The sequence below is a fragment of the Tachypleus tridentatus genome, chromosome 10 (genome assembly GCF_004210375.1).
Source record: "Tachypleus tridentatus isolate NWPU-2018 chromosome 10, ASM421037v1, whole genome shotgun sequence".
NCBI classification, from domain to species: Eukaryota; Metazoa; Arthropoda; class Merostomata; order Xiphosura; family Limulidae; genus Tachypleus; species Tachypleus tridentatus.
In genome coordinates, this window is record NC_134834.1 from 109,474,159 (window position 1) to 109,482,823 (window position 8,665).

Sequence of the window (8,665 nt, forward strand, 5' to 3'; positions counted from 1 at the left end):
GAGGTAAATTATCGCGCTAACAGCTAAGCAAGACAGGATACAATCAGTTATTAAACTAAATTATTAGTAAGAACAAAAAGTGTTATGAAAGTTGTATTTTGGTAAATGTTAAATTTAGATGCTCATCATGGTTCATATTATAAGTACTATTGTATACTTTTAATATTCACTGCTAGTGAAGATTTTCTTGTTTCGTATCAATAAAGATATACGACAAAATGTTTTGTTACTGTGACAGAACAGTATAAATATCTGAACACTTTGTTTGTTATAAGAACAAAGTCACAATGGTGTTTCTGTTGTGTAACTACTTAAACTTATGCTGTACTCTAGGGAGCTGTGTGTAGGTGTTGAGTCAGCCGTTTTAGAATTTAGCTTCATGAATTAAAAAAGGCCCGGCATGGACAGGTGGTTAAGGCGTTCGGCTCATAATATAAGGGTCGAATCCCGTCGCACCAAATGTGCTCGCCCTTTCAGCCGCAGGGGCGTTATACAGTGACGATCAATCCCACTACTCGTTGTTAAAGAACAATCTAAGAGTTGGTGGTGGGGGTGATAACTAGCTGTCTTCCCCTTAGTCTTATACTACTTAATTAGGGACGGCTAGCACAGATAACCCTCGTGTAGCTTTGCGCGAAATTCCAAAAGAAACAAGCGACTGCCGACCTATTTTTATTAAACACTAGTTTGATCATTACAGAGATATTATGTTCAACAGTTCTATCACGTATTGTTAATGTTAAATATGTTCTTATCACGTTACATTGTTATCAATCTAGGTATTGTTGTGTATAACGTTAAAAAAATCAATCTTTGTGATGAGAGTTTTTTTTGAAGCGGAGAGTTTGGTTCCCTGATAAGCGCGTGAGAACAGAATGTCCTGGCTCACGGTGTTTTTCACACGTGCTATACCTGGGTAACTTTGAAATCTTGCCACTTAAAACCAACGTTTCAACGTTACTTTCATAGTTGTTTACAAAAATCTTCACCCGAGCCACTAGGTAACTGAAGACATTAAAATATTTTTGTTTTTTATTTCCACACAAAACAACATCAAAATGATGAGAAACTTTGTCCTCTGAGAACCTCAGAAGAAGAAAATTTTGTAATCTCTAAATTTTCTAAATATGTACATGTAAAGAAGACAACAGATTAACCATAATAAATAATTAGATAAGAGTTTCACATGTTTGGAACTGTAGTATATCATAAAACTGTACAAATGACTTCTGTCATGTGACAAACAAGAGTATGTCGTCACACTGAACTAAGTGTATGTATACCGTCCAGATACGGCTAGGTGGTGAGTGACTCGAATTCTTTAGGTAACGAGTATGAATCTTCCACTCATGAAACTTGTTTGCCCATTCAGCTAAAGATGCGTTATAAGTAACGGTTGATCGCAGAATTTGTAAATAAAAGTAACTAACAGTTGATGGTGGATGGTGATGGCTATTAGACTTCCTTCTTATCTCACACGTAACTTAAGGACGGCTAGCGCAGATAATGCTCGTATAAATTTGTGGGAAATTTAAGTCAAACAAAGAAACAAACAGCGTGTCAACATGATTAGGATATAAAAATCATTTAGTTAGCCTGTATACTTATGGTTAAATAAATGTCTTTATAGACTCCTGTGTATTCTAAAGTTAAAATAACTACGTTTTACCTATAATATCGCACATCGAGGCTCGTTTGTTCTAATGTTACAATAGCTACATGTGTTCCACACGATTTATTGATATATAAGCCATTTGTGAATATCCATGAAACACAACTACTTACATGTTACTATCCATTCTACCCTAATCACACAACTTCATTACCACTTACAGTTTTAAAGTCTTTCCACCACTACATGAGCCACTTTAACAGAAATGTATCACATGTAAATAACAAATAATCACTCAGTTTCCTATTGGTTCAATTTGTCTCTATAATATTGTAATTTATTCTTGACGTCAATGTTACGAGAAACATTTTCATTGGTTGTGATGTTCTTATAACTGTGCATAACATTAAAAATACGACTATATAAGCTGAGTATCATGACCCTAGTCTAACTGTATATTTACACCCCAATAAAACGTAGTTGAAGTACCTAATCATTGAACACTCCTTGGTAATATAATTTTTATATCTTGTTTGAGAGTATTTCTTTATAATAGTAATTATAATGAATATTAAACTAAGTACAGATCTTAAGTACTTATTTGAATAATTATTTTTATCATGTTAACACAAACTAATATTTTGTTTTCATTTCATAAGTCGATATTTTACCGCAGTCATGGTAACTTCAACGTTTTTCTATTCATTGTTAAACTTTAATTCTGTGTGTTTTGGTTGATCGATCTGGTATTGTTCTTAGATATAAACTTTCTTTAATAAAGAAGTTTTTACTTTCATGTTTTATTAAGTTCGAGAAACCTCCAAGAAAGAAAAAAAATCGATATAAAATTATTTTTGTTGTTAAACGGTATTTACAAAATGTAATTTTTATCATATAGAAATCTTTCATTAGATGTTGTCCAGTTATTGTAATGGTTTTAGTGTTCCTGTGATAAATCTGGAACTTGTTTCTTCTGTAACTCTCTACTTCCGTTTATAAAAGAACCTCTGTTCTAATATATCTGAAGCTAGTAAGATATAGAATTCATGGGCTGTACTAAGTGTCGAGCTTTTATTTTAGGCTTTGTTAAAAGTCACATTTCTCTAACTGTATTAATACTGATTTTAACAGATCAGAGAAATGAAGACTACAACAATTATTATACTTTTGATGTTCACAACACTGTTGGAATCAACTCCAGGTGAGAGTATGAATTCTTTGACACCAAATTCATGCAAACAGTTTAAATGGTATGATAGAAATATCAATTATGAGTTACGTTTGTCTTTATCGTTTAAGAAACTGCCACAATGTTTATTTTCTTGTTTGTTATTAACGGAGGTTTGTAACATAATATTTAATGAAAGTAAGTTTATAACAACGTGTATACAAACATTCGATTATTGTTTATAATGAAATAATGTAATAAATAGTACTTCTCTTGACGACTATATATTTCACAACAATTTAAAGTGAGAAATTAAATTATTTTAAAATGATTACATGTGTAAAACAGCAACACAGGGTGACACAACCATGCATTTTATAAAATTTGTTCTTGTAACTTTTAAAGTAAATATTTTAATTTAAATTGGATTTGTTGCTACAACTTAATATCAAACTGAAAGTAAGTAACATAGACAATAAAATAACAGATAATTGTTTCAGATGTGTTTGTTGTTAATTAACGAGTGTACAAAATAATAATTACATTAATACGACAGCAGTTTATATGATTGATCTTGTGCTGTGGTCGTGTTTGTTATGACATACAATCCACAGCCGTGAGAACAATATACCGTATTTTATACAATGTAATAGGCACATTTTTTTCTTTCAAAATAACTTAAAATCCCCATGAGTGTCCCAAGACAATGGTGATGGGACATCACTTACAGTTTTAAAGTCTTTCCACCACTACATGAGCCACTTTAACAGAAATGTATCACATGTAAATAACAAATAATCACTCAGTTTCCTATTGGTTCAATCTGTCTCTATAATATTGTAATTTATTCTTGACGTCAATGTTACGACAAACATTTTCATTGGTTGTGATGTTCTCAGAACTGTGCATCTTATTAAAAATACAACACTGTTGGAATCAACTCCAGGTGAGAGTATGAATTCTTTAACACTGAATTCATACAAACAGTGTTTTCACCATTATGGTGAAAAGAAGAAAGTCAAAATAGTCATGTTAAAGATGACTATTTTTTGTGACGTGTTCTGTAACAACAACGGTTGATCTTGGTATTGACGTAATTAATAATCAATAACTCGACAAGAGGTTAGCTTGGGATCTACTCATATCGGCCTCTCATACAGATCATAATGTCACTACTTACAAATTACAAGTATCTTCAGTAGTATAAAACACACAGTTGAACTAATATTGTCGATATACTGTGGAATATATTATGTGTTTACTCAGTAAATTGAAGAAAGTCAAGGATATATTAAAGTGTTAGTTGCAAAGTCAATATTTTTTATTAGAATTCTCTGTCACAAATCAGGGTTCGTCTTCCACGATGTAACCTCTAACTAAGGCGTAAAATACGGTATTTAGTGTGTAAGTTACCCAACGGAGAAATACTTTAATGTGTTTTTATAGAGAAATTTTATGTACTTTTAGTGACGCAACGGAAAGTTAAAATTTGATATAAGATACTGTTCTGGAAACAAGAAAGTAGATTGGTTTATTGATTAATAATAATAGATTTTACTGACAAACTCGTCAAATTAACGAAACTGTTAAAGATGACTATTTTTTGTGACGTGTTCTGTAACATCAACGGTTGATCTTGGTATTGACGTAATTTTAACATTATGAATATTATGTTTATTAGTTGGGCTTCACAAGTAGATAAACAGTGACGATTTTAAAATTATTATAAAATATTATAGGCGATATATATTCTAATGACGTTACTTTGTTTACTACCTGAACTAGTGGGGAATTTCCGAGAAGGCATCGCATGTACAACAAATTTTGTTCACTGTGATATTCCTCCTTTCTATTGTTGTTCTGATAGTCATGGATATGGAGGTCGATATGGAAGTGGAAGTGCAACTGGTTTTTGGTCCTGGAAGAACAGGAGGCATGTGGTTTAAAGCGTAGAAGGAAGCGATATATGTTCTGAGGATACTTTAGAATCCATATGGAATTTTGTTATCAATAAAAAAACTAAATAATACAAATAAATCTTGTTTTTGCTTGTTGTTAAATACAAAGCTGACTAAGATCTATCTTAGTTGAAAACACGCAGGGAATCGAAATCCGGAATTTAGTAATATAAGTTCTCCACCTTACCACTTGCTCAACGGAAGGTAAATGTGTGTGTGTAACTAGAATATTAATACTGAAGTGTTAAGTTAAATGAACCACAACTAAGGACTGAGTTAAAAACAGGAAATCAAAACCTCTGATTGATATTAGTTTGTTGTAACCAACAACAATCCAAAACAGATATAAAAAATGATATACAAATTGAAATAATTCCAGTGTAGAGACTATAATGTGGGATATAAAATATACTCTAGATTTTGGAGGTGACTAAGGAACCTTACATCTGTCAGTCTTATCCTACCTTCGCCAGTCTCACATAAAGTAATAAAATAATAGTAATAGAGATTAAAATAATATAAACCAGAAGAATGAGATGTCGGTGTTCAAACGACATATTACATATTAAGAATGGTTAAATATCACATTTTGTAACACATTTGTAATTAGTTTGTTGGGTCGGTTATGTAATAGTTTATATTAAAATAATATAAACCAGAAGAATGAGATGTCGGTGTTCAAACGACATATTACATATTAAGAATGGTTAAATATCACATTTTATAACACATTTGTAATTAGTTTGTTGGGTCGGTTATGTAATAGTTTATATTAAAATAATATAAACCAGAAGAATGAGATGTCGGTGTTCAAACGACATATTACATATTAAGAATGGTTAAATATCACATTTTGTAACACATTTGTAATTAGTTTGTTGGGTCGGTTATGTAATAGTTTATATTAAAATAATATAAACCAGAAGAATGAGATGTCGGTGTTCAAACGACATATTACATATTAAGAATGGTTAAATATCACATTTTGTAACACATTTGTAATTAGTTTGTTGGTTCGGTTATGTAATAGTTTATATTAAAATAATATAAACCAGAAGAATGAGATGTCGGTGTTCAAAACGACATATTACATATTAAGAATGGTTAAATATCACATTTTGTAACACATTTGTAATTAGTTTGTTGGGTCGGTTATGTAATAGTTTATATTAAAATAATATAAACCAGAAGAATGAGATGTCGGTGTTCAAACGACATATTACATATTAAGAATGGTTAAATATCACATTTTGTAACACATTTGTAATTAGTTTGTTGGTTCGGTTATGTAATAGTTTATATTAAAATAATATAAACCAGAAGAATGAGATGTCGGTGTTCAAACGACATATTACATATTAAGAATGGTTAAATATCACATTTTGTAACACATTTGTAATTAGTTTGTTGGTTCGGTTATGTAATAGTTTATATTAAAATAATATAAACCAGAAGAATGAGATGTCGGTGTTCAAACGTCATATTACATATTAAGAATGGTTAAATATCACATTTTGTAACACATTTGTAATTAGTTTGTTGGGTCGGTTATGTAATAGTTTATATTAAAATAATATAAACCAGAAAAAATGAGATGTCGGTGTTCAAACGACATATTACATATTAAGAATGGTTAAATATCACATTTTGTAACACATTTGTAATTAGTTTGTTGGGTCGGTTATGTAATAGTTTATATTAAAATAATATAAACCAGAAGAATGAGATGTCGGTGTTCAAACGTCATATTACATATTAAGAATGGTTAAATATCACATTTTGTAACACATTTGTAATTAGTTTGTTGGGTCGGTTATGTAATAGGTTATTAGTTGTCTACCATGTACTTTGGAAGGTATTAAATCAATAATTACACAAATAATGAAATTTAATGTATCAAATCAAGATAGTTTAATCTGGAAGTTTTTTGTTTCGGTTAATATTTTTGGAAACTTTCCAATAATTTGGTAAAATTTCACATGTTCTAAATCATCAAAACTTTAATTCTGATGTTCATTTGGTCCCCTACTCGAAGTTAATTTAGCTGATTATTGAAAATACAAATCTAATAATATTGAATGTGTTTACCAATTCTGTATTTGATTAAAATATAAGAAGTCAATATTTGTTGAGTTAAATTTCTTCACAAAATTAGCTTCCGTCTGGTGTGTAGGAAGACAACTCTTGAAATAATAATTTTGTCAATGATAATAACACTATGATGCCTGTCTTTGTATCTCAGAACGGCTACTATGGGTATCAACACTTTTTTTATTGATAAGAACAACGTTTCCTAGGTGATCTTCAGGTTAAGATAGAATATCCTACTTTGTAGAACGACCGCTTATTACAAGAAACAACTGTAGTAAAAAAAAAAATTAACAGCAGTTCATTTTCTGTGTAATAAAAACAAGCCATTTCTGCTTAATTAGTTCGTTTTTGGCGCAACATTACACGAGGGTTATTTACACTAGACGTTCCCAATTTTGTAACGTAAGACTAGATAATTACTTATTAACTCTTGGACTACTCTTTTACCAACGAATAATGGAAGTAAGTAATACCCAACGTGGCTGAAAGAGGAGAGCATGATGGGTGGGATAAGGAATCGAACCCGCAACCTTCAAATTACGAGTCGATTACCTTAATTACCTGGCCATCTCAGGCTTTTTAACTCCAAAATTAAGTTGTAACATACAATAAGTATTAGTTTTGTATTCAAAATTGGTAATATAACTCCTAATTAAACGTAATTCTATTTTGAAATCAATAAAATAATTAAATCCTTGAACATTATATTTAATCGGATTAACGAATATTCGAAATAATGTAATGCACAAATCTTTCCCTCAATGGATATTTTCTCACAGACCCATCACATGTCGATGAAGGAAGAAAATCTCTACACAACTGTCCTTGTATCATTACCCAGGTTACACAACCGTCCTTGTATTATTATCCAGGTTACACAACTGTCCTTGTATTATTACCCAGGTTACACAACTGTCCTTGTATTATACCCAGGTTATATTTATCCAACAGTTGGTCTAAATGTGTTATATTCTGATGGTTAGGTTTTTCATGTACTATCTGGAATGTATACATGTAATCATAGTATTATAATTAAACTTGACGAATAGTATTGAATTAAAATATATAACTGAATTTTACATAAGATGTTATCCTGAAAACAATAAAGAAGATTGGTTTACAAACAAATAGTAGAAGGAGGTTTTATTGACGAACTCAAAACTAACGAAAGTGTGAAATAATATTATATTTTGTGATGTGTTCAGTAACATCATTGGTTGACCTAAGTACTCAAGTAATTTTAACAGTTTTATTGAAGTGATGTTTATTAGCTAGGTTCACAAATAGAGAGATAGTGACGAATAAAATTCATTATAACACAGTGACAAAGGATTTCATAATACTTATATATTATTGTTATGAATCAATATGTTTATTTATATTTCATATAATATTATGGAGTCAGTATTTTGGAACACGTAATTACAATAATTATGAAAATACTGAAAACTGAATGTCAACTTTACTCATAAATATAATTTAAAGCAATATAATACTGTAAAAGTAGCGTCACTTACTGTAATAATAAAGTATATAGAATTCAGTTCCAGTCACGTTAAGAATTCTTCTAATTTCGCTATTTCTTTTTTTTTATTATATTTTATGTGTCAGTTACAAAATAATTACTAAACTCATTTTCAGGTCTCATTAACTTGCTCAGAACTATAAATCCGAGAGCTAATGGTTCGGATCTCGTTGACGAAAAAGCTTCTTATGTAATTTTGATCAAATGGTATGTTTTATTTTGCCTAAGGTTGAGCTCAAAGTTGAAACTAAATATCGTGATCCGCTTTGTATTCTAAATAAAGGTGTTTAACATTGTTTCTTTATAACTGA

General features: G+C 30.4%; 1 long non-coding RNA gene across 1 annotated transcript; it reads left to right on the top strand.

Moving 5' to 3' along the window:
* Window positions 1-2,052: 2,052 nt before the first annotated feature.
* Window positions 2,053-4,905, top strand: LOC143228176 (uncharacterized). Its single transcript, XR_013015239.1, has 3 exons — window positions 2,053-2,122; window positions 2,744-2,813; window positions 4,566-4,905. It is a non-coding gene; the product is annotated as an uncharacterized LOC143228176 (long non-coding RNA).
* The last annotated feature ends 3,760 nt before the right edge of the window (window positions 4,906-8,665 follow it).